Consider the following 27,563-nt stretch of genomic DNA (forward strand, 5'->3'; position numbering starts at 1 on the left):
ATGGTTCCTTGGTGCCCTTGCGCAAGCTAAGAAAGGGGACTGAAAAACCCCAGAATAGAAATTAAATGGGAGAGAGAGAAGATTCTATTGAACATGATATAGTTTCTGAAATTTGTATATACTTAAAACAAGTTTGTTATGAAATCACATTTAAAAGGCCAACTTTTGTACCGTGAACTGTATTATGGCTATTTTCACTGCATCGCTGAATAAGATATATCCATCATACAACGTTTAGAGCTTGAGTCATCAGGTTTTACACCAATATAATTTATTTGAAACCAATGGAGTTATAGCTGCATAAAACTGGAGAAACACAGTGGTAAATCAGGCCCAATATAATCACAGCTCTGCATTGCACACATGCACAGAGATTTATTAAAGCATCTAGTGATATATCCCTAGCAAACCCATTCTGTGCTCTAAGGATATATGAAGAACAAGTCTCCATTGCCTCATGCTTCATGTAATAATTTTCACCTGTGCCTAGTGGACCTGAGATACAACCACTGATTTCATTAGAATTACATTGGCGTAAAACTGGAGTGCCATAGTGGTGAAATAAACTCAGTAAATACAAAATTGGTGTTCAAAGGGCATGGTAGCATTTGATAGGTGTAAGTGACTACACCTGTACAGGGCAATGGAGAATCAAATCCATGATCTCCAACCAATATAATGGAAATCTTGTATGCTTCAGGATATACAATATATTCTGCATTCTCCTTTCATAGAATCATAGAATCATAGAATATCAGGGTTGGAAGGGACCCCAGAAGGTCATCTAGTCCAACCCCCTGCTCGAAGCAGGACCAATTCCCAGTTAAATCATCCCAGCCAGGGCTTTGTCAAGCCTGACCTTAAAAACCTCTAAGGAAGGAGATTCTACCACCTCCCTAGGTAACGCATTCCAGTGTTTCACCACCCTCTTAGTGAAAAAGTTTTTCCTAATATCCAATCTAAACCTCCCCCACTGCAACTTGAGACCATTACTCCTCGTTCTGTCATCTGCTACCATTGAGAACAGTCTAGAGCCATCCTCTTTGGAACCCCCTTTCAGGTAGTTGAAAGCAGCTATCAAATCCCCCCTCATTCTTCTCTTCTGCAGGCTAAACAATCCCAGCTCCCTCAGCCTCTCCTCATAACTCATGTGTTCCAGACCCCTAATCATTTTTGTTGCCCTTCGCTGGATTCTCTCCAATTTATCCACATCCTTCTTGAAGTGTGGGGCCCAAAACTGGACACAGTACTCCAGATGAGGCCTCACCAATGTCGAATAGAGGGGAACGATCACGTCCCTCGATCTGCTCGCTATGCCCCTACTTATACATCCCAAAATGCCATTGGCCTTCTTGGCAACAAGGGCACACTCATTTCATCTCATTTGAACATCCTCTAGTGATGAAAGGCAAGTTTGGTTTTTAGAATAGGCAAAATGGCCTAGATAAAATAAAAATGTCCCATTGAAACTTATACCAACCCTTTCAGAGGGTCAAACAAAGTCTTTGCGGCCTTAAAAACCAATATTCCATGAGGAAAGCTGTTCTTGTATTTTTGGCCTATATATAGGTGATCTTGTGAAAGAGCCTATACTCAGGAGATTTGCAGACCCAAGAAGTTTAGTTATGCTTTCCATACAAGCTTTTCATTTTTCAGGACATACAATATTAAGAGCATGTGATATTCTAAATTCTGTTTAAGTTCTGGGCACCGCATTATCAGAAAACAGAAATAAAAATGATTAGGATGTTGGATGGATTGACTTAGAAGGAAAAATTGAAAACTCAAGCAGCCAAGGCTAAGAAATAACAAGCTAACCATTTACAAATATTTGAATGGTGTAAGCGTAAAAAAAGAATTGGGATTATTTAGGATGGAACAAATGGTACAATTAGGAGTAATGAAAATTACTAGTTAAAGGAAACTTTAAACCCAATGTCATTAAAGTCTGTGCAACAGTGAGATTTGTGATGATGAAACATTTATATAGCACCATTGCTTTACACAACAATTTATACACACATAACGTAAATTCCCTTTCCTGAAGAGTTTCCAGTCAGAGTTTCCTATCTAATTAGAACAAGTAAACTAAATCATAGCACAGGGAAATAAGGCATGGGATAGAGGACCAGAATATTATTGATAAGGGAGGGGAGAGTGCATTAAGAGGTGGGTTATATGGAGGAGAGAGGTTGCTATTGTTATCCCCATTTACAGCGGAGGTACTGAGCTACACAGGGATTAATGGATTTGTCCAGGGTCACATAGGAAGCCTATGGTAGAGCTGGGAGTAGAACCCAGATCCCCTGGATCCCAGTCCTGTGCCTTAACCACAACCAATTTTTCATGCTAGCAAAACAAAACAGCAGTCAGAAGTAAATAATTTCTTAATTTTGTCCAATCTGTTTTAGATGTTCCTCAGACACCTATCACTGTTATATCTAGCCAGCTCACTAGTCTATCATTGATAAAGTAAGTTTTTATTGATATTTATTTAAATTGTTTTTTCATATTTTTATTTTTTCATATTTCACATGAACTTCATGTTCTTCATTGCTCTAAAGTATAAGATGTGAGAACTTTTTCTTTAGCCTTTTAAAAAAAACACACAATGTTAATGGACATCATAGTGGTAATGTTATGCAAGGCTCCATTCAAGGTCCATTGAAGCCCTGACTGACCGTGCTCTGAGGAGAAAAACATAAATGCGGTAAGCCCTTAGGGAAAACATTGAGTGGTGCTGAATAAGTCATAATTCCTGTTTGAATTATTAGACTGTAGAAGAACAGAGTTCAGTGAAGATGCAGCACCACCACATTTTTATCCAGAAGCTTCTTAGAAGTCATGATGGGCAGTTTATTAGATAATTAATGGTCTATCCTCTGAATCACCTGATACTATGCACTGTTGGAAACAGGATGCTGGACTAGATGGACCAATAGTCTGATCTCTTACGACAATTTTGGTGTTCGCAAGTTATTTAGACAACCTATTGATGGGATCTGGTGGAAGATGACGGAGTGCCCTTTGCAAGGATCCATATGCTTGTACTCTCGTTCAGTCAGAAAGGAATCAGATTCTGCTAATTTAAAAGCATCAGCTTTGCTACTAGCACTACAGAAAATACTTTGCTACTTTCACCAACAGCAGTTAGTGGCAGGAGTTTTTTCAAGAGCTCCTGACACCATAGGACAAGACCACCACAGATCACTGTATTCTGTCAAGCAGTGTAAAGTACATTAGAAGTGCATTTTAAAATTAAATTATGACACGACAGCTATAATATGTGAAATGTGGATTATAGACTCATATGGATTATAGACTCAAAAGAGAGAGGTAGGGGTGAAAGCAGTCAGGAGTCCATTACAAATATCAAAGTAATGGATTTAAGAGCCTATAAAAAGTGAATTTTCACTTACACAGTCTCAGCAGCAACACATATGAAATAGTCTTCCTTTTATAAAATTCCTCCCTAAAGCCAAGAAGGCATCTGACTGAGATCCTTGAGCTGAAATCTAACCCGTACTGAGTCCTGACCTGGATTAAGCTACTAAACAGAGTTTTTTCAAAATTAAAGCAAGCTTTACGGACACTTGGTTCCAGCTCTACTTGGTTTTAGCCAGTCATCCCTTTCTACCTCAATGTATGTTTTCTTTTTCTTTCTTTATGCCATTTTTCCTGGTGAGAGTCACAGTAGCAGCAGGAAGAGTAGGGAGGACCAGGCCTTCTTTTCTTCTGCAACAAGTTCCAGCTCCTCCTCAGGGATTCCCCAGCGTTCCTAGGCCAACTGGGAGAGATAATCCCTTCAGCGTGTCCTGGGTTGGCCCCCGGGCTTCCTCCCAATGGGACATGCCCGGGGGCATCCTTACCAGCTGCCCAAACCACCTCAGCTTGCTCTTCTCGATCCAGAGGAGTAGTGGCTCCATGCCGAGGCTCTCCTGAATAGCCGAGCCCCTCACCCTATATAGGAGAGTAAGCCCAGCCCACCCTGCAGAGAAACCTCATTTCTGCTGTTTGTACCTGTGATCTCATCCTTTCGGTCATTACCCAAAGTTCATGACCACAGGTGAGGATGGGAATACAATTCCCCCCAATGTACTCTCTTTTTTTTAAACTTTTCTTTTTTTGGTCAGGAAAGTATTGGGCTACCACTAACAAACCACCTAAAGCCAACTAATATGTAGGACTTTTCCCACTCTCTAGGGGAAACTGAAGTGCTTCTTTCCTAACACCAGATAATTATAAATTGCACTTAGAAGCCCTTTCTCATGGTCCATATTGGAGACCAGTGGTCTGCAGCAAGCACCGTGGCTTCTCCTGGACTTAGGAAATACATTACCGAAAGATTCCCACAGGCAACAATCCCCAAATTTCTACTCTCTAAAATAAGAACAAATGGAAGAAAAATGAGGCCTGCTCTGTAGTGTATACCCTGCAGTAGGATTTTTCTCCTCTTTTCCTTGTAAATTTACATATAACTCAATTTAACTTTAATACAAGTAACATACGTTGTTAAATTAATCCTTTCACAGATCTGCCTCTTGGATTTCCATATTGTCTACGGTGGCTTGTTTGGATGCATAAATCAAATACAATAACATAATTCCAGCTGCCCTGGGAATAGATAGGAAGCACTTTAGCTGTCATTTGCCAGCCTAATTATGCTCCAGATATATCCATAACAGTTCCATGGATGTCCTGAAATTGCTTGGACTGAGCTTGTGTGGTACCGTTGAATCCCTCATTATTACAGAGGAATCTGTTTCTAGTTCTTCAGCAATTGCTTTATAGCATGGAACTCAGTTGCAACAGGGATCTTCCTATGGAAAGAAAATAATTGATTTGATGTTCACTGCTATTTTATTAATATTTTTTGCATCAGTTTAGTTCTGTCTTTTAAAGTACAATATGTCCTAATATGTTGAATCGGTATGCCATAAATCTAATAACCTTGGGCTGGTTATCAAATTAAACTTTTCCATGTATATCATCATCTTATTTTACCTCACAAACATAGAATAGGAGTAAAGAATTCATCTAACGTATTGTGACGGGGCAAGGCCAGATGGCTATAGGAAAGTAGTGAGAAACAGGTATGTTAGCCCCAGGCTAAACAAATCCCTGTTACCATGGTAATCAAATGGCAGTTGCTCCAGGTTAATCAAAACACCTGGGGCCAATTAAGATCCTTCCAGAAAGCAGTGGAGACAGCTAGGTTGATTGGGACACCTGAAGCCAATCAGGGGCTGGCTGAAACTAGTTAAAAGCGTCCCAGTTAGGTGGGTGTGCGTGTTAGGAGCTGTAGGAGGAAGCTGTGTTGTTGGATAAAATGAGCAGTACAAACCAAAACAGACAGAAGAAAGGAGGCCCTGAGGTAAGGGTGAAGGAGATATTGAGGAAGTGGGGGGCTGCTGTGGGGAAGTGGCCCAGTGAATTATATTCGTCCTGTTTCCAAAAAGCTACCCAGAGCTGCAGCTATCAGGGTCCCTGGGCTGGATCCCAGAGTAGAGGGCGGGCCTGGTCTCCCTCCTCCCCTCCCCAACTAATCACTGAGACTGGGAGATAACAGAGACTGTGCGAGGGAGGATAGCTTCGCCTCACCTCCCTTGTTGGCTTATGATAAAAATGTCTCAGTAGACTGTGACCCTTGCCTCTAGAGAGAAGGGCTACGTGGAGGGTCACAGTGAGCCCCTGAGGCTAGCGTAATCCACCTAGAAGCGTGGGACCCTCGGAACTTTGTCACAATATGTTTTAAGAAATATATTTTAATGCATTAAACTAATGCTTCATAGCATATCTTTAAGAGTCTCTTCACATATCATTAGTGTGTCTGACGCATTCAGCTGTGCTACACCATTCTCTCAGCCTAGAAACACAAGAGACACTTTAAAGATAACTGAAGATAAAGTTTCTAATAGAAACACCATTTTAATAATTCCTTTGTAGCTGTCAGACCTATGGCTTCAGTCATTACATTCTAATATAGATGTAAATTTTCTTTTGGAGTTGGGGAAAGTTTTAAATGTCATAATGATTTCCAGAGAGAAAGTGAGTCATTCATCTCTAGCACATTTAATCTTTATTGTTTGCCTTATATCAAGCAATCATTTCAGACAGCTTTCATAAAATATGATTGTTACTGTTTTATACGAAATATAGCGTAGATTCTATATAAAAAGGAAATACAATAATGTTTATAAGGAAGAATTAATCTCACACTCTGGAGAGGACCAGGGCTGACAAAAGGAGGCAACTGTATCAGGGCCCCAAGCTCAAGGGGACCCAACATGTATGTAGCCTCTGTGTAAATAAAGTGAGGTGGGATGGGATGGGATGGGGCCCCTTTGAACATGATGTATCGGGCCTCAATTTTCCCTCAGTGGGCCTGGAGAAAACACTAAGAAATCAGCTAAAAACAATCAACACTTGAATTCTCACATTTTTAATATGAAAAAACACTTGGACTCTATGACAGGGTGCACTCACCTCTCCTGCAGTGAGCACCTCCTGTCAGCTGGGTGTGCACTCTCTCTTTGCTCACAGAGCCCCCTGTCAGCTGTTGCCCTTGTCAGGTGGGTTCAGGTGGTTCTTCAGTGAGTGGCCCTCAGGCTGTCACACAGTCTCAAATGGATGAACCCTTGCCAGAGTAACAAATGTCCGGCAAATGCTTGGACCTCTGCAGGGTCTTCAGCCCCATCCATAGGGCCTTTAAATTCCAGCCCTGTGCTTGGGCCTCCCAATGAAGCTTGTCCCCTTCTCAGGGCTTTGGCCACCCTTCCAGTGGGGGAACCCAAAGCGCATCCACAGCCCTTACAAATAGCAGTCACATGCTGCTTTCTTTAATAGTAGCTGCTGCTGCATTCCCTGAGCTGCTTCCCACTCTGTTCCATCACTGTCATCCATTACCTTAGGGTTACGGTCCTTGGGTCTGTCTGTTCCCTGTTTGTGCAGTCTCTCCCAGGCCTCCTTGTCTGGAGAGTCCCTCTGTCTTACCCCTTCTGATCCCAGCCAGAAAATGACATGCTCAGTGGCTCCTTTTAACTGAGCCTGCTGTGCTGACTGGCTGTTTTCTTGCAGTCCTTCTAGGCAGACCTGAAGGACCCACCTTTACTGCTCCTTTCCTGAGGCAGGGTGTGGTAGAACCGCGAGGTCCTTCAACATCTTGAATTAAATCACATGGCTATGACTTCGATTTTTCCCTGCGGCTAACAGATTATAGGACAGAATGTGGATTACAGCCATGCCATGGAGTAAGTCTTCCAAGAAGTGTAAAGATGCCACATTTCCTGTACATTCTAGATGGAGTTTTTGATTTCTGATGACACTTCCTGCTGAGCCAGAAACAAAGCAGCCCAGGCCAGTGACAGGTTCTAGGTACACAGAACAGTAGGAAGTTGGTTACCTCATTTGTGTGTGTAGTTTCTGTTCATAATCAAGTGTTTATCTTGATACCAGTCTGGTTGCTAATAAGATACTGTAATAGCCAGGCCCAGAGTTAGTGGTGGTGTGGTGCTGCATGAGAAGGGAAGCAATGGTGGACATTCTCCTAGGAAGCAGAATGTCTCTTAGAGATCTCCCACTAGCAATGGAGAGAAAGCAATCAGCATCACATTAGAGGGTGTCGTATGCTCCCACTTTGTGGCCAGTCTCCTGGCAGGTGAATAAAGGGGAGAGAGCTAAGTTTCCATCGATTTCCTACTTAAGGAAATCACTGTTACTTAGTAGGGTTGAACCCTCATTTTCCCATCGTTTCAGCATGCACTCGCTCTATCCATTTACCCTGCTTATTTACAATTTGTTCCCCTAGGTCCGAGGAAGTTTCACTAGTTCCTTGTGGGGACTGCCCTTGAAATAATATGACATCTTAGCTCTGGCTGCAAAGTCTGTTGTTCTAGCATCTGAAAAAGGTTTTTTCATCATATGCACACCCTGACTATAGACACAAACACAACTTGCTTTGGAATCTTTCCAAACAAATTTTTTTTTTACAAAAATCCCAGTTAGTAAATCAGTTATGAACCAATTTTGTTGTAAAATGGGGAGTTTTCAGGACACTAAATTGTTGTCAGCCACAGATGGAAACCAGAAAGGATGGAGGCGACACCAGTGTCTGAAGCCTCTGCAATGGCAGGAAACTGGTGTCAGACAGGCCAAAATGATCCTAGCTGATGACTCCTGTTCAATGTTTAAGAGGAAGGTGTAAAGCCAAGGTCTTGGCCAGTCTGATCTGGAGGAAAATTCCTTCCTAACTCTAAATCTGGTGATTGGTTTAACCCTAAGCATGAGAGCAAGAGTGGCACAGCTAAGCAGCTAGGGCCACAGGGTTTGTTGAACTGCATCAGACCACTGGTGCCACCTAGCCTGGTGTCCTGCTTCCAGCTGCAGATGATATCTGGTGTTTCAGAGGGAGTTGAAAAAAATCCCCATAATTCATCAGGCCACTTTTGAACTAGGGAAGAAAAATTTTCTTCCTTGCCCCTGTGCAGATCAGTTGAAGCCCTGAAGCATGAGATTAGATTGTTCTGATCTCAGCTACAAAGTGTTCACATTATGGGAGCAAAACACAGGTTCATTTTCTTTCCATGGTGTGGAAGCGATTAATTGTGCCACTCTTACTCACCTTGAGTAGTACCTTACTCCACAAGTCATACCATTCATTTCAATAGCAGCTGCTGTGGAGTAAGGCACTACTCAGTCTGAATAAGGGTGGCACATGGGGATCTTTATGGAAAATAGCAAATGTGTACAAATACATGCCCAAGACCTGGCCCTCCCCAAATAAACAAAGGGCCAGACTCTGGAGAAGTTGCTTACCATGGTGAGCTCGCTCTTATTAGCAGTTCCACTGAAGACAGTGGTTCTATCTGAGTGGGACTAGGGTTCACAGTCTGGCCTTAAATAAGAACTTCAATCTCTGCTTCTTTGCACTGTCAGGTGCAAGACCGACTCTGATTCTCATGGCATCTCCTGGTCTTCCTTTATAGTCATTCTCCTTCTCTCTGTCTTTCATCCTCTTTATTTCTCTCCCCACCTCTCTCTCTTTCTGTGTATGGAGCATGGATGCTTTATGCACTGTGGGACCTATGGAAAGAAATGTCATTATTAGAGCTAAAATCTCTAATGTGGCACCCCACTCATACCTTCCCTTTGAACTGCTGCTGACCGGCTAAAAGATGCATTTGCTCTAAACTCCTTCCCTAGTACATGCTCAGCTACCATCAGAAATAATAGCAATAATTATTGTGTTAAGAGAGTGCCTGGATACCCCAATCCCACTGGGGATCCCACTGTGCTAGTTGCTATAGAAATACAGAGTAAGAGACAGTCCGTGCCTTGAAGAGCTTCAAGTCTAGACAATCAAAACAAGCATGACAAAATGATGGAGAGAAGCAGAGACAAAGTGACTTGTCGATGGAGACAGCAGGTCAGAGGCAGAGAGGAAAATACAACTCAGGTCGCCTGATTGCCATTCCAGGGCCCTTCAATTGGCTATTTTACTCAGCAGAGTGAGAAAAGACCATATGGGCCATTATTACATTACTTTAAAATTTACAAAAATCTTTAGCCAAGTCACTGTGCAAGTATGAAAAGGGCACCAAAGGATTATCATGAGAAGATCAGAGAAGGAAAACTGCACAAGAGATAAGTAAGAAGGAAAGAGAGATTATTTTCCAATCTTCTTTGAAGGATTGCACATGTCCATTCCCCTGTAGGTTTGTGTGTGCCTCATGCATAGTTGTCAGTACCCATCAGGGGAGCATGAGTGCCCCCTGGTGCATCGCACCACTGCACACAGAAAGAGCTGCACTGCCCCCGACCCAACCTCAGTTACTTCTTACCACCAGTGACAGTTGTTGGAGCTGCAATCTTAATTTCTTCCTATCTTCCCTCCCTTAGTGTATATAGCACACTCAGTGTTAGTTTTAGTCTTGTATAGTAGTTCTGTAAATAGTTAGTTATCAGTATAAATTTATAATCTTTTTAGTGTGTGGTTACCAGTGCCAAGTTTGGAATTGGAATCGGTGGTGGAATGATGCTCCATTTTTCTGGCTTCAAGGCCTGTATTTCATGTAACAGCTCTAGGCCAGTGAATAGGCCTCATCCCAGCTGCCTTAAGTGTCTGAGAGAGATGCAGGTGAGTGACCAATGTGACAAGTGTAAGCAGTTCAAACCACATTTGAAAAAGAACAGGACTGCCAGGGCTGCCTCACCAAATGGGTACTGAGCACATGAGAGTTAGGAATGCTCTTCCAGTTCTTACAGAGTCATCAGCAAGATACCTAAGATTATTACACCAATCCTAAGAAGAGACTGTGTAAATCTCCTAACGACTCCATACCAGGACCTTCCAAGAGGAAGGCACCAAAGACTCATGGGGTACCCTAAAAAGTTACACCTCCAGGAGCAATCTCTAAGCCAGGAGGGATTGTTGACTCCAGTACCCGGGAAGGGTCCACAGAGACCAATTCCCAAAACATTGACGCATCTCTCAGTACCACAGGTTCAAGAACTCTTTCCGGTGCCATTAACACCCAGGCATTTAAGGAAGACAGGGAGTTACTTAACTTGTTGGTACTGGCTTCCCCTGAAATTCTAGAGCCTCAGTTGGTACTGACACTGGAACCACATGCTCCTGTGGTCCCAACTCCGGAGCCAGAGCACCACCTGGAACCAGCCCCTTCTTGCCGTACCTCTGCATAGGGTTGCGTCTTGATTTTGTTGGTACCCCCTTCTCCAGACTCAGATCCCTGTCTCCTGGTACTGATAGGTAGAGCCCTGCGTGGGACTAGTGTAGAGCCCTGCAGCAGGACTGGGATCCTGCAGGACCTCCTGGACCCACTGCTGTAATAGTGGGAGAATGGGATTAAAGAATGGTCCCATGCAGGGCTCTACCAATGGGTTCAGCTCCCCAGTGGTTGGAGGAAATGGACTCCTCACTGGACTTGGAAGTCAGATCCATTGTGTCCTGACCTGAGATTGTCCAAAAGTCCCAAGTGCCTCTCTGCCATGATACCATCCATGGCCTCAGCATTTTAGGAGTCAGTGGCCTTCTCAGGACTGGGTCCCACCTCGGTACCAATGGCCATTCTGGACTCCTTGGGACTTCCTAGCACAGTCCAGAACATCTCTGCTCTTTTCCTGCACCTCTATGTCAACCAGGTGCCAGGAGCATCTACAGGAAGGTCACCATCCTCTTTCCTCCGGTACCAGGATTGATAATGCGCAGAGGAGACATGTGCTAAGTACTCCTCTGGAGAGGAATTGGAGGAGGGACCTCCTGGGCACCCCTTAGCCTCCTCTTCTTCATCAACTGATGAGGCAGCAGTCACTGAATCTTACTCTCCCCCTCCTTATGCTTTTAGAGCTCATCAAGACTTGTTGAGGATAGTGGCTGCAGCTCTAGATGTACCTCTTCTGGCTGGATAAGAAAGGTCACACAGGATTGTGGACATTTTAGTCTCAGCAGGACTCTTTTGGGTAGCTCTCCCTATTAAAAAGGCAACCTGGAGCCTGTCAAGGTTTTAGGGCATACCTCTGCTTCCCCTGCCTCCTGCAGCCAAAAGGGTGGAGAAGAGATATTATATCTCTTCACAGGGATTTGAGCACTTTTACAACCACCCTTCTCCAGGCTCTCTAGTGGTCACAGCCACCAATGAAAAGGAGTGACAAGGATATCAAGGAAAGGAAGCGAAGAAGCTAGGTTTGTCTAGCAGGAAGCTTTATTCCACAGGAAGTTTACTGCTCAGGATCGCCAACCAGCAAGCCCTGTTGAGTCAATAGGATTTCAGCCTGTGGGATAATATCCTGAAGTTCAAAGACAAGCTTCCTGATGACACAAAGCAGGAGTTCTCTGCTATGGTGGAGGAAGGCAAATTAGTTGCCAGAATGACATTGCAGGCAAACCTGAATGTAGCGAACTCTGCAATTCGAGCTATGGCCTCAGCCTTCACAATGTGGTGGTCATCTTGTTTGCAAGCACCAGATGTGCAACAAGTTATTCAGGACCTCCTATTTGAAGGTCCTTTGCTGTTTTCCAGTAAAACAGATGACAGTCTGCATAGACCCAAGGACTCAAGGACAACCCTGAAGTCTCTGGGGATCTATACACTGGCGGCAAAAAGAAAGCTGTTCTTCCCGCAGCATTTTCAATGGTTCCAGCACTTCTTGCCATGTGTTCCTAGGACTTGTCCAAAAAGAGTGGCAGGAGCGTCAAGAGACCTCCTCCTCTGCAGTATAGGTTTTTGCCTGGACTAGCAAGGTCCACCATGGCTGTGATGGCCTCAATGGCCATCACCAGTGCACTATCCAGGATATCCAATGTATATGAGGACATTTTCTTCATGGAACCTGGAAGGATTTCAATCATCCAAACAACACGACTCAGGTCTGGGACAGTTTATCAGATAGGGATGAATTAACAACCCAACCTTAATAGCTGGATCAGTACTCTGGAGAAATAATATCTCCAGAAGAAAGTCTAGGGGTGACTTCAGCTTCATTGCCATCAGAAGGTGCAGTATTATTCTATGAGCTAGTGAATAGAATGACAAGGACACTGCACATTCCTTCAGTGACCATAGAAGAATCTATACAGCCTGTAATTGACCTTTTAGATGGTTTATCTGAGCTGGCAAAGATGGTATGGGCTGCAGCTTCATCAGTTCAACCTATGTCAAAAAAGACTGATAAAGTATACCAGTTTTCCCAGGAGGTCTGCCTATGTTCCACACCCTCTTTTCCCCAATTTTGTTCATGGTTGAAGCTGCAATTTAAAGGGATAAAGGAGAGCAAGCTCATTCCATGCCAACTGATAAGGAAAGTAAAAGAATGGATGTGGAGGGAAGGAAAATCTTTTTGTCTGCTACTCTGGGTTTGCGAGCAAATTATCAGACAGTGATGGCAAGATACCTGTAACATTTATGCGGAGAAATGTCACCTTATATAAATCTCCTGGAGGGGCACACAGTCAAGCTGTTAGCATTCAAACTCTGTCTAAATGGGAAAGACTCTACATAAAAGAAGTGCATAAAGTAGCTGCAATCCCACTTCCTGAAGGAGTTAGCCGTTAGTGCATACTCTACCAGAGTGGTGGCTTTTACTAAACACATTCCTATAGCAGAGAACTTTGTAGAGAAGCTACATGGAGTTCAGGTCATGCTTTTATTAAGCACATAGAGTCTAAAGCAGATGCTAAGTTTTGTAGGCACTCTTTCAGTCCTTAGTCAGTTAGGACTCTGTGTCCAACCTTCCTGGGTAGGATGTACTACTTGTTAGTCTGTCCCATGAGTGGGAATGTGTAGAGGACACTCAAAGAAGAAATGAAGCTCAGTTACAGGTAAGTAGAGTTCCTCGAGATGGACTTAACCTATGCACACCTTTCCCTACTTTCTCAGAATCCTACTTGCCAAAGGACATAGGGTCATGGCAGAAGAAATTGAGGTGGCTGGAGTGATGGGCCCCTTTTATACCTCATCGTTAGTAGTAATTTACTCCACAAGTAGTGCTATTCATATCAATACACTTCCTGTGGAGTCAGGTACTGCTCAGCCAGAGTAACAATGGCATATACTGCCCTTTATGCACAAATGTGCACAAACACATGCCCAAGACCTGTCTCTCCCGAAATGGAAAAACAGCCAGACTGTGGACAAATTACTCTCCAAGGTGAGCTCTTTCTCACAGCAGAGCCTTAACAAAGCATTTTATCAAGCGGGGTGAGCAAGTATATTTGCACCCCCTAGAGGCAATGCATAGAAGGGCACACCTTCCATTTAGCACAGAGAATTTCAAACTATGAGTGTGCAGAAATCTGTGGGGGGGGGGGAGCAAATGATGCCACCTGCCCCTTTCCCCCCCATTTTTCTGCTCCTGTGGCTTTGTGCCCTGGGTGGCCCCACCCTAGGTATGGCCCTGCACACAAGCACAGCCTCACTGGAGTCAGTAGTTCTACTTCGGCAAGTAACTGCTCAGCTGTGGAAGTAAGGGGTTCATAGGTTGGACCTAAATAAGAAATGTACCACAATCTTTGCTTCTCAGCAAGGTGTGGGGTAGGAGGCAGAATCTGAGCTGCATCCCAGGATCTCTTGGGCATTCCTGATGGTCTGGCTGTCATATTCTCTCTCTCTCTCTCTCTCATTGGATTATGGATGCTTTATGCACTGTGGGAGCAGTGGAAAGAAATGCCAGTATTAGAACTAAAACATTCTATTGTAGCTTGGTGCTGATTGTGTCAGAGCCTCTCCCAGTCTGAGCCCTATGAACAGGGACAGGAAACACGGCACCGTCCCCAAAGTGACACCCTAGTGATACTTCACTTTGAACTGCTGCCAACCAGTTACACTGATGCAGTGCCACCAAACGACATCCCCATGGCCAACTACCATCTGAATTCTTAGTAATAATTATTGTGTCAAGAGAGCCTGGAGACCCCAACCCCATTGTGCTTGGTGCTTTAGAAATACAAAGTGAGACAGTCCCTGCTTTGAAATGCTTTGAATCTAAATAGTCATACCAGACACGGCAAAGGCTGGAGAGAAACAAAGGCAACATGACTAGTTTATAGGCCAGCAGGTCAGCTGCAGAAAGGAAAATACAACCCAGGTCACCTGGTTGCCATTCCAGTGCCCTGTCAATTTGTCATTTTATTGAGCAGAGTGAGAAGATCATTATTACATTATTTTAAAATAATTTTAAAAGTCTTTAGCCAAGTAAGTTACCAAATGTCAAAACGGCAGGAAAGGCTCCTCATGAGAAGGTCAGAGAAGGCAAACTGCACAAGAGCTAAGCAAGAAGGAAAAAGACAGATTTGAAAGAAACTTTGTGAAAAGGAGCCACAGATCTCAGTCACACCCAAACCCTGGATCTAGTCACACTCAAACTCGGGGGGGGGAGGCGGGGCTGGAATTTGGATGGAGATTTTGCTGCTCAGCTCCCCTCAGCTGTGGGACTGATGACATATCACTCTGTGTGAGCTCAGGAAGACCTTGAAACCACCTCTTTTCCCCTCACGGAGAGAGAGAGAGGCCAGCACAGCTGGAGAGCGGACAGCTATCTGCACTACCCCCTTCCTACTGCAGTCAGTCAACTGATTGGACTTACCTAGGGGGTGGAGATTACATATTTGCGGTGGGGCTCGATTTGTGTGCTGTGTAATGTTATCACTATATTAGCTATTAGAGATGGGCACCGACCACAACCACAGCACCCCAGATCTCTTGGAGAAGGACTGAAATCCAGATCTGGATCAGAATTCTTTGGTGTGGGCCTATCTTTAATAGCAATGGACTGTCTGGGAAAACTGTGGCAGAGCTGAGGAAGCAGGCTATTAGCTGCTTCTCTCCCTGCCTCTCTGACACTGAGGCAGAGATAGGTCCTGACAGAACATACTGCGGAAATGAGGTCATCAGCAGTGTGACACCCTATTAATGACACTGTCCTTTCTGAATTGCTGCTGGCCAATCAGGTTGCGGTATTTTTGACTGATCTCACAATCCAAGTCCCAGCCCTGCTCACTGCAGCAACTATGGGGTTCTCATCTCAATGGGGTTCCTTCTGCTCTTTTTGTCCCAGTTCTTCTCGTTTCTTTATAGTGTATTTAGATGCTTTATGTGGAATGACAACCTTTTATGTTAGTGGCTTTTGTTTTTATTTTTTTTTATTTTTTCCCCAAATGAGTATGAAAGCCACACCTGCTTGGTGCGGAGCTCTGCCCTCCTCTAGTGGTAGCTAGCCCAACGAGAGATGGATGATCTTGCTACAGCCATAGCTAATAGTGATAGGTCTTTTAGCTCAGATAGTAGAGGATCATGTATTAAGACCTAGAGCTACCAGGTTTGATCTCCAATGCTGATAACCCACTAAGGGTTGTTGGTGCTACGAGTGTAAATATTTCAGTAGACTCTCGAATCAGTGCATGAATTGACCCTTTTATAGAATCTCAGGATAGAGAAGAAGAACTCAACAGACACTGGGACGGAATTACACGCTTTCCTCTAGACAGATTCTGCGTGTCAGGCTTGAGGCAGTACTTGGAAACTAGCCCAGCCGTTCTCTGGCTATTCCAGGTCTCTGAAGAAATAAAGGACTTCAGTTGTAATGAGCCCTAAATCCACCCCAAATTAAAACAATCTATAGCGGCAACTCTTTTTATTGCATGTAATCTGCAAGCAATAACCTGAGTATCTGATAGGTGCAAAGGCTTAGCAAAAGATTATGTAGTCTGTTCCTCAGCTATTTGGTAACATGTGTGCAAGACATCTAAAACTTATTTTTTGGATCAGACGCCAGGTCCTCAGTCCAGTTAAATATGCATTCCCTAATCCTACTGTGTAAAACAGAGTTAAATGGCAAGATTAAAATTTTCCCAGAACTGGGAAATTCCTGGGTGGTGTAGGGTCATTATAGCATCTCCTGTGCCTCTACCACTCCTGAGCCCAATGTAGGAGGTGTGGTCAGAGAGAAGAGTGTGTGGCCAAGGATGCTGTTGCATGTAGCTGATTCCTATGCTGAAACAACATCTGTTGTCCCATGGCAGGTGCTCTAAAATAGAACAGAGTTTAGAGAGACAAGGTACGTGAGGTCATAACTTTTATAGGACCAAATTCTGTTGGTGAGAGAGACAAGCTTTTGAACTTACACGGAGCTCTTCAGGTCTGTAAAAGTTACTCAGAGTATCACAGCTAAATACAAGATGGAACAGATTGTTTTGCATAAGTAGTTAACACATGTCAAGGGACTGTTCAAGGTGAAGTGGCCTATTAACGCCCTTCCAGTCATAACTCCTCTCCAGGCTCATCTTTTGAAAGTGTCGTGCAGGTTTCCTTTGAGGATGAGGACTGATAGGTCAGACACTTTGTGAAAAGTGTTCATTCACAGGGGACAGGGTGTTTTTGTCTTATCATTTTCCTGAGTGAGTTTATTCGAGAGCCTAGTGATTATCTGTTTCACCCACACAGTTATTACTGGATGAGGTACACCACATGATGTGATAGGCATGTGTAGGACCCACGGATCTTGAAAGGTGTGTTGTGGAGGGAGCTGATCATTGCAGCAGTGGAGATATGTCTGCGGGTTTTGCAGCTGTTCTAGCAGGGTCTGGTGATGCTTTGAGTTGGTGTGTCCAGGTCTGTGGGGAGCTTGCTTCTAATGATGAACTTGAAAAGTTTAGGGGTTTGTTTGAAGGCCAGAAGAGGGGGTTCAGGAAAGATTTCTTTCAGGATGGGGGTCCCTCTTGAGTATGGGTTGTAGTTGTTTGATGATAACCCATATGGGTTCTAGTGCGTGCTGGTAGGGACAACTGCTTCCCCACCCCCATTCCCTTCCTTTCCTCCCTGTGACTGGAGGGGTGTTAATGGGCTATTTCACCTTGAACCTTCCCTTGAAATGTGTTAACTACTTATGCAAAAAAATCTGTTCCACCTTTTATTTAGCCATGATATTCTGAGGCCTGATCTACAGTACAGAGTTAAGTCAATGCAATGCAGCTTACATTGACCTAACTATGTAAGTGTCTACACGAAAATTTCACTCCCGCTGATGTAACTGCCCTGCTGCACTGACTTAACTCCACCTCCACAAGAGGTGTAGAGTAAAGGTTGATGTAGTTAGTTCAACACAGAGTCAGTGTAGACCCTGCGTTGCTTACGTTGACTGTTACTGGCTTTCAGAAGCTGTGCCACAATGCCCCACGCTGACAGTACAATCAGCACAAGTGTTCCTGGTGAGGACATGCATTGCCGACTGTAGTGTATTAGTGGTGGTCCCTCCCGCTCTGGGTCAGTGGGAGGCCACTCTGCTTCACTACATCAGAGGGCATCGCCCACAGTTAGGGCATTAGTCGGGCAACCCACAGCCTGTCTCTCTGGCCAGCAGTCCAGGCAGAACAGTAGTCAGGGTCTCTAGCCTGCAATCAGGGCAAAGGTGCAAACAGTTACGAGTCCAAGCGCTTCGTCAGGGTAGGGCAGAAAAGAGGCTATAGCTCAGGCCTGTATTCAAGGCCAAGCAGCAAGAGGGTCAGGCATCCTAGCTCCAGCGTATGGCCGATAATCACAGGGTCCTTGGCTTAGAGAGGGTGGACTGCTACCCCAGGGGTGGGGTGGCAGGGTAGGGGGGCACAGGTCCTCCAGACTCCACCACGTTCTGCCACTGGGTCAGCAGGGAATCCAGCTGCAATATGCTGACGGGGTCTCTGGCAGCAACGCAGCCAGACTAGGGTCACTTCCTCCCCTCACCTCAGGGGGTACCTGGATCTGTAGGGGGTCCTCTGGTTCGTCGGGATAGAAGGCCAGTGGCAGTCCCAGCGGCTCCTCAGTGCCTTGGTCAGCAGGTGGCTCCAGCAGCTCTGGCCAGTCTGCAGTGGATCCCCACCGAACTGAGTCTCTCAGCTTGGAAGCAGGCAAGAGGCATCTGTCTCCTTCAGCAGCTGCAGCCCAACTGCGTCCCTGGACCTGCCCTTTATACTTCCTGTCCACCCTCAGACTTCCGGTGGGAGGGCTGAGCATGATCTGGTTCCACCCACCAGGGTTCACAGAGACGTCCCTTCCCCTCTGGCTCAGTGGGAGACCACTCCGCCTCACTACACTGACACAAGGAGCAAAGCATGAGCGATGTAATTACTGTGGCGGCTATATGCTGACGTAAGTGAGGTTGACTTAATTTTGTAGTGTAGACATGCCCTGAGTTAGTTTCTCAGACCTGAGGAAGAGCTCTGTGTAGCTGGAAAGTTTGTCTCTCTTGCCAACAGAAGTAGGTCCAATAAAAGATATTACCTCACCCATCTTGTCTCTCTAATATCCTAGAACCGACACGGCTACAATAATACTGCACAGAACACAGTTTAGGCTGGTGACTGAAGCTGGCACCTACCAGGCTCAGGGAGCTGCCCTTTCTTACCCTCACCCCGCAGATTTATGTTCAGCACAGCTCAAAAGATCTGGTCCCAAGTTTCCTTTAGAATTTGCTTAACATAGGGTGAAGGGCAATAGATTTAGCACAATACAAGTAAACAAGGGTGTGCTGTCTGCCAAATATTTCTGTAAAGCATTCTAGGGCCCCAACCCTGCAAAGACTTATGCTGGTGTTTAATTTACACACAGTGAATAGCTTCATTAAAGTCAAAGACATGACTCACAGCACAGAAAGTGAAGCATCTGTATAAACCTTAGCAAGACTGGGGCCCAATGTAGAGATGGGAAATCCATTTGCTTAGACTCTATGTGCAAATGAATGTGAAGGACACATTTGACAAAGGGTCAATAAAAAGAACATATTGGATATACAGACCTGACGCAAGGAATGGAGATTCTTTTTACAGAAACTCAGTGTTATTCAATGAAATCCCATGCAACACAGGGGGAATTTTAGAGAGCCAGGACTGTAGGAACACATTTGCGTCTTGTTAGTTTTTCTGCCAGTTTATGCACTTTCTAGTCCATACATTTTAGTATACAAATAATAGGAGATTTGCACTCTCCTCCTTTCTGTGTGTGGGTTTTTTAATGTCCTTCTTGGCAGAAAATTCTGCCCTATTTCTCACAACACAGCTGACAGTTTCTATAGCACTCACTTTGACAACCCTTTTAAATGTGTCCCTCCCCCCTACCCCCCGGCTGCTATTTTCCAGCAATTGTGGGTTTTCACAGTATTCCTTTACAATTTCATTTTGGAAACCAAAAAGCGTACTACAGAACTACTGGCATAATTACATTGAGACAGACTTCTAAGTCATGAAGACACTTGAAAATTTTGCTCTAAGTTCCATTTCCAACAGTGATTTAGGGATTCTTGAAAAATCAGATATAGGTTCCTACATTTAACTGAAACTCAGTGGGACTTAGTTTCAAGGGCCCAGATCCTAAAAGGCATTTAGGTACCTAACTCCTATTGAAATCACCAGGAGTTAGGCACCTAAATGCCTTTGAGACTCTGGGCTTAAGTAACTAAGATTTTTTTTAACATGTTATCTACAGCCTAATTTTCTGCCATCATCAGGAAATTATAAACCAATCAAATATAAAGTGTGAGCTATAAAGGGATCTAAAAGAATACAATATCAATCATAATACGTTTATTGTAAATTTATTTCTCATAATGAGTATCACATTATCTTGACTTCTTTGGTCTCCTTGGTCCACAATTCTACCATTAGTCTCTCGTGCTCCTGGTCTTCTGAGGCTTTCAGGTGCTTCAATCGGGCCAGTTCCATTGCAGTGGTCTCTTTGTCACCTGGGGCAGGAGGGTGCTTGGACACCTGGTCAGAACTTATGAGCAAAGCTGTCCGTTCCTGATCTGAGGCTTTTTTTTAATGGGATAGTCCCCTCTCCTTACCTAATTTTTCAAGGTCTTTTGTCTCAAGACCATCATATGACTTTGGGCTCATCTACATTACCCGTTGGATCGACGGGCAGTGATCGATCCAGCAGGGGAGGGGGTTGATTTTTTGCTTCTAGTCTAGACACAATAAATCGACTGAGCACTCTCCCGTTGACTCCAGTACTCCACAGGAGCGAGAGGCGCATGCAGAGTCGATTGGGGATCATCAGCCATTGACTTGCTGCAGTGAAGACACTGTGGTAAGTATATCTAAGTACATCAACTTCAGCTACATTATTCACATCGCTGAAGTTGCGTAACTTAGATCGATCCCCTCCCACCCGCCCAGTGTAGACCAGGCCTTTGATTCAGTCATTGTGTCTATTCTTTAACCCTTAAAAACGTTTAACAGTATTGGGTTATGATCAGAGGTGAAAGTAAGCCGGTGCGCCCCAGTACAGCGTACCGGTAAGAACCAGTGCGCCATACCAGGACTGGCTTTCAGAGAGGGCAATTTAAAGCCCTGGGACAGTGGTGGCGGGGCTGCGGCGGGGATTTAAAGGGCCCTGGAGCTCCAGCTACTGCTACCCCCCACCCCCACCCCGGGACCCTTTAAATCCCGGCCTGAGCCCTGCTGCCTGAGCCCTGGGGTAGCGGCAGCGGGGCTCGGGAGGGGATTTAAAGGGCTGGGGTGGTAGCGGCAGCTGGAGCCCCAAGCCCTTTAAATCCCCGCCCGAGCCCTGCTGCCTGAGCCATTGGGGTGGGGACTCTGGCGGGGATTTAAAGAGCCCCGGAGCTCCGGCCACCCCTACTACCCCAGCCCTTTAAATCCCCACCAGAGCCCTGCTGCCAAAGCCCTGAGGTAGCGGCGGTGGGGCTCCGGCGGGCATTTAAAGGGCCGGGGCGGTAGTGGCAGCTGGAGCCCAGGGGCCCTTTAAATTCCCGATGGAGCCCGGCCACCGCTACCCCAGGGTTCGGGCAGCAGGGCTCAGGTGGGGATTTAAAGGGCGCGGGGCTTCGGCAGCTGCTACCACAGTGGAGCCCCAGGCCCTGTAAAGCTCTGCCAGAGCCCTGGCGTAGCGGTGGCAGCCGGGAGCCCCCAGGGCTCCTCAGTGATTTAAAGGGCCTGGGGCTCCGCTGCAGTAGCAGCAGATGGAGCCCTGGGCCCTTTAAATCACCCCCGAGCCCCGGGGCTCCCAGCTGCCTCTGCAGCTGGTAGCTCGGGGGTGATTTAAAAGGCCCCGGGCTCCCAGCCGCCACTATCGCAGCTGGAGCCCTGGCCCTTTAAATCAAGATGTAAAGGGCCCGGGGATTTAAGGCCCTGCCTCTTCTGGTTGAGGCCACAACCCATGCTTAGGACTCCAGCATACTGGTAAGTCCTCTAACTTACTTTCACCCCTGGTTATGATCAATAAATCCAATTGGCCTATGGCATGTAAATCCTGCCAAGACTATGCCAATTGTCATGCTGTCTGGAGTGGCTCATGACCGTGAATGCCAATCTCAGAGCCCGTTTCAGAGTGGTAGCCAGCAGAGTGTGAAGAAGCAGGACAGAGTCCCCCAAACTGGTTGCGTGTTCTATGGTTAGATTTCACTAATGCAGTAACACATGTGAACTCCTAAAGTACTATAACAGTCTTACCATGGAGTCACAGGCAGTCCCCTTGGGCATTCCAGTCTCTCTTGCAGCCCAGGCAAGCTGGACTATGTAATAGCTGATTGCTATACACCAAAGATCACAAAAGATTTAGGTTGCTTCTGTCCCGAGGGACTGGTCACTTACTTACCCCAGGTCAGTTGTACCTTAGCTCTCTCACCAAAGACAATGTTTGTAGCCAATCCTGTAATAAACTAATGAAAGGCTTATTAACTAGGAAAAAAGTTATTTACAGGTTAAAGCAGGCAACATATAGACACAAATGAGTTAGTCTGTGGTTCCAAAAGGTGACAGCGCTGTAGTAATCTGCCAGCCCTAAAAGACACTCAGTTATTTGCAAAAAGCAAATAACCAATTTATTTGAGCATAAGCTTTCGTGAGCTACAGCTGTAGTTCACGAAAGCTTATGCTCAAATAAACTGGTTAGTCTCTAAGGTGCCACAAGTCCTCCTTTGCTTTTTGCGAATACAGACTAACACGGCTGTTACTCTGAAACTCAGTTATTTGTATTTCTTTCTTCCAGAATTCAAGCTGATAGGATGAGCCCTTTTTGCACATAGCCTCTTCATGGGTGTTAAGGGGCAATTAACAAAGACTCTATATTGTGATGTCCCACAATGGCCCACTGAGTTGTGATAGCCTTCTTGATGACCAGGAGACAATCCCTCCTGACTGGTTCACAGCTCCAGAACAAACATTTTTTTACAGTTAGAGAGCAAAAACTTAAATATTTTAGAGTGTGATAAAGATACTATAAGTGAGATTAATGCATGCAGCAATTTACAAGTATTTCACATAGACTAAACACTAAACATAGTGTTATAAATTTGTTAGCCATACTAACACAGTGGTGAAACAGACTTGTTTCCAGCAATGAATTTGTCAGTGCTTGGCTGAGGCCTAAACCCTGGGCAAGAGCTGGCACCTGGTTTGCCAGCATCACAGTGAGCTCCAGGCATTGGCCCTTCCAACCATTTTTACCTCTAAAATGTAATCCTGATATACTGTACCACACTTACTTTTCTAGTTTTGGACACTTTCTTAGCTGGGAAATAAAGCATAGTTATGGAAGAATTCTCCACTAGCAGGTGATGGAGCCCACCAACCTCACTTCATTAGACACTTATCAAACCAGCTGTGAAACAACATTGTTAGTGGTGACAACCAGGCTAACCCTCCAGACTGTAGGACAGTGATACTCAGACCTCAGTGGGTCAGGAGCCAAATTAGCAATCAACATTACTCAAAAGAGCCACAATAGTGTGATTTCATTGTTTGTTGTACTATTTTTATATCTATTATTCTCACAGCAAAATGACTGACCAAGTATTATTTTATCAACTACAATTGGTTAATAACATAGTAAAAGCATCCTGATTTGTTAATGACTTCAACTGGTTAATAATTAAATCACACAGTGTTTTAATATTATGTGCTACAAAGAGCTGCAGGAGACACATTAAAGAGCCACTTGCAGCTAGCCGCACTCTGAGGATTACCGCTGTAGGATATACTAAGAAATGGAGCTGCTTGGCAATTGCTGATTTTTCACCTACACAGAATGTTAGTTTTTCTTTTGCATGCAAAATGCTTTATGTTTTGGCCTTAGTAGATCTTGCTGATTAAAGCTCACAAATGTCTATGATACTCACCCTTTTTTATGTTTGCTTTTTGTGCTTCTCACTTGCCCATTTGGTTTCCTTCTGGGTTTTTTTTCGCTGTCTAATTTTTTTCTTCTACACCCCTCTTCAGCATCCAGATGAACTCTTTTTTTATGTTTCTGTTTCTTTCCTGTTTACTTCTGATCTGCCTGAAAGAGAAATACGTACTAGCTGCAAACATACTACATGTCTTTCCACTGGCTCTCAAAATAACTAAGTTGTTGTTTTTAGCTATTTATGAAAGTTGTTGTAAAGAGACTGCAAATGAATATAACACAGAGAGAGCAAGAGAAAAAACACACCAAGACAATCACAAAAACTAGGAGCCTGCCATTCAAAGACAGTCGGTGAATTAAAATATGTTTAGACTATCACACATACAATATCAGAAAATGTATTGTTCAGTGACTGGAATGAGATTAGTGACTATGCATCTTCTAATGTACCCCCTAAGTGATATCTTATCTTCTCTGAATATCCCATTGCATATAAAAACAAATAAAAAACAAGATAGTTATCAAGGGAAATGTCCCTTTAAAAATGCAACTTCAATTTATAACCATTTCCCTCAAAATGAGCAATGACTCTTGAGGCAACTTATACAGTGTTTATTGGGTGTTGCAGTACTGTGTTGCACTGCTCAACGTGTCCAAGATATGATGCAACAGAAAAGGGTAGCATGACTTCTAAGTTACCGAAAGGGCACGTCACCAGATTTCTATCCATCTGCAAGCTCCCTCACTTCCAAAATGAGCCAATTAAAGTTAGTTGCTTGTCTACCATCTATCCTGAACTCAGAAAAACCCTCCATTACTCCTGGAGTAACTGCGAGTCAGAAGTAAATAGATTTCTTTTCTTCTTCTTCTTTTTCTTGCCACTTTCATGCTTTGGAAAATTACACGTTAATTAGCTTGTGCCATTTTGATTACTCTTGAGTATCATTCTTTAAGGATTGAGAATGAGTTAAGGATATAATCTCCATTAATATTTTATACTATTCTGATGCCTATCATCTAGGGATCCTTTTGCTTTTAAAAACATTGGTTCAGCCTTACAACACCCGTTACGGCGAGGCAGGTAATTATACACATTTTTTAAATGGGCAAAATGATACAGATCTGGCTTGAATCTTTAGCAGTCTGGAGATTCACAATTAAAACTAAAACTCCACCCACCACTCAGCTGAGCTGTTACATGACCAACATAAAAAGAAAAGGAGTACTTGTGGCACCTTAGAGACTAACCAATTTATTTGAGCATGAGCTTTCGTGAGCCACAGCTCACTTCATCAGATGTGTACCGTGGAAACTGCAGCAGACTTTATATACACACAGAGAATATGAAACAATACCTCCTCCCACCCCACTGTCCTGCTGGTAATAGCTTATCTAAAGTGATCAGCAGGTGGGCCATTTCCAACAAACCTGGATTTGTGTTGGAAATGGCCCACCTGCTGATCACTTTAGATAAGCTATTACCAGCAGGACAGTGGGGTGGGAGGAGGTATTGTTTCATATTCTCTGTGTGTATATAAAGTCTGCTGCAGTTTCCACGGTACACATCTGATGAAGTGAGCTGTGGCTCACGAAAGCTCATGCTCAAATAAATTGGTTAGTCTCTAAGGTGCCACAAGTACTCCTTTTCTTTTTGCGAATACAGACTAACACGGCTGTTCCTCTGAAACATGACCAACATAACAGAACAACTCAGTAGCAATAGAGAAAATGGATGGGACACTGGACTGGGACTCAGCAGATGCAGGGTTTAGGCCTGGTTCTTCCACTGATTTGGGTAAGTCATATCACTTCACTTCTCTGTGCCTGTTTTCCCTCCCACCCTTTGGCTGCTTGTTCTGTTAAGATTTCATGCTGAGCAGGGCAGGGACTCTCACTAAGGGCAGGTCTACACTACAGGGCTCAGTCGACCTAAGTTACGCAACTCCAGCTACATGAATAATGGAGCTGGAGTCGATGTACCTTAAATCAACCTTTTGCGGTGTCTACAACATGCTGGGTCGATGGGAGAAACTCTCCCATCAACTTACCTTATGCTTCTCGTTCCGTTGGAGTACTGGAATCAACGGGAGAACGATCGGCAGTCGATTTAGTGGGTCTTCACTAGACCCGCTAAATCGACTCCCGGTGCATCCATCGCTGTGCATCAATCTCCTGGTAAGTGGAGACAAGCCCTATGTGTGAACTGTGGGTCTAGCACTATGGGGCTTGAATGGCAGTTCAGGTCTCAAGGCACTACAGCAATGCAAATAACCCCCCTCACAGTAATTTCTGATGGAAAATATGACTCTAATATTAAATGTTTGAAACCAGCTAAGCTAGCTTTTCATGAGAGGCATGGTAAGAAACACGTACTTGCGCTGATAGGAAAAAAAAAAGTAGTTTAAATATATAGATTCAATAAGCATCCTTCGTGTTCCAACACTACAAATGCAAACACTCCTTCTCTGTATTGAAATATGGATTCCAAACTATGTGCACCTCCCAACAGACTACTGAATAATTTACACCATCGTAAAACTGAACAACTCTCATATGCTTGCAAGAAATATTTATACTAGTTTCTTTAGTTTTGTGAGTATTTTCTGCTGTCTCAATGCCTACCAGTAAAAAAACAAACACCATACAGTGATAAGGGCAGAAATTCAAATATGACAACAAGATTACATTAGAATAAAGTTAAAAGGCCAGATTCTGGACTCTGAAAAGGCTGAGTTGGCTGCTCTGGTGTAGGGGGCTGTTTTGGGAGGAGGCCTGCAGCCAGTGCACACTGTACTCCTCTGATCTGCAGCTTGTGTAATGGCCCTGAGGCTGCTCCAGTTTGTGCTGTGGGAGTGCAAATGTGGCATACAGTCCCTTTTACCTCCCATTTCTCCACAGGCCCTGCCTCACAGGGAACACGGCTAGACTTGGGGCAAAAAGTCTGACTGAGGCTTATTGACTTCTCTGCTGAGTGTCTCAGAAGGGTGGGTAGCGAACTGACAGCACAAAACCATATGACTGGTGTGCTTAGGGTGAGTTGTGGATGGAGTTTTTGGCTTGGACTGTGAATTTCCAGACGGTGGAAGATTCAAGCCAAACCCTTAGTTTTAGTTTAATGTGGTTTTATGTTTGAATATATCGCACTGTTGCAGTACAGCTATGGTTACGGTTAATATACATGTTTTTTAAGACAAGAAAAAAGTAAACTGAGTTATTATGATTCTGAGGGTGGCTTTGGTATGAAATTAGAAATTTTATCCAACTGTTTTTTCCTTAATTGAAAATGAGGATTAAAAAAGAAGAAACACCTCCATGCTATATTGAAAGAGAGGCTTTACGTTATTTATTTTTGTGCCCCTCAAGTCGCTTTCTGCCTGAGCTGGCATTTGCTGTCTTGAATTTTGATTTTTCCATTTGGTCTTTTGAAATCCCATGAGAATACAAATTACAGAACAATCCCACGTAGGCAAAGTGGTTGGAGAACCACCAAAATAAACGGCCAAATGGTTTCCCAGATGAGTACGAAGAGATTCCCTGTGCTGAAGGGCTATCACTAGAGTTCGGTCAAATGGGGCTGACTTGTGTTAGGTCAGGGGTTCACACACCGGGATTTTCAGGGGGTTGCGAGGTTATTACATGGGGGGTCACGAGCTGTCAACCTCCACCCAAACTCCCCTTTGCCTCCAGCATTTATAATGGTGTTAAATATATGAACAAGTGGTTTTAATTGATAAAGGGAGCGGTCGCACTCAGAGGCTTGCTATGTGAAAAGCGTCACCAGTACAAAACTTTGAGAACCACTATGTTAGGTGATTACAAATCACAAAACAAAACACAACCATCTTAACACACTGTCACTATAGAAGGTCAATACAGCCTTCGACCCTTGACGCTAGCACTTCATTTTTTTGCAGCCATGCTTCTCCTGAGGTTTTATGT

The 27,563-nt window shown here is 44.3% G+C and overlaps 1 long non-coding RNA gene across 2 annotated transcripts; it reads right to left on the reverse strand.

Annotated features, from left to right (window-relative positions):
• Positions 1 to 1,867: 1,867 nt before the first annotated feature.
• On the reverse strand, positions 1,868 to 17,339 carry LOC125632026 (uncharacterized). 2 transcript variants are annotated; one of them, XR_007355144.2, is made up of 4 exons: positions 14,019 to 17,339; positions 8,815 to 9,081; positions 6,487 to 7,370; positions 1,868 to 4,820 (listed from the first exon to the last, which is right to left on the reverse strand). It is a non-coding gene; the product is annotated as an uncharacterized LOC125632026 (long non-coding RNA). The 2 variants fall into 2 exon arrangements; XR_012667084.1 differs by lacking the exon at positions 14,019 to 17,339 and adding an exon at positions 9,997 to 12,296.
• Positions 17,340 to 27,563: the final 10,224 nt, after the last annotated feature.

This window comes from Caretta caretta, chromosome 2 (assembly GCF_965140235.1).
Source record: "Caretta caretta isolate rCarCar2 chromosome 2, rCarCar1.hap1, whole genome shotgun sequence".
Taxonomy (NCBI): Eukaryota; Metazoa; Chordata; order Testudines; family Cheloniidae; genus Caretta; species Caretta caretta.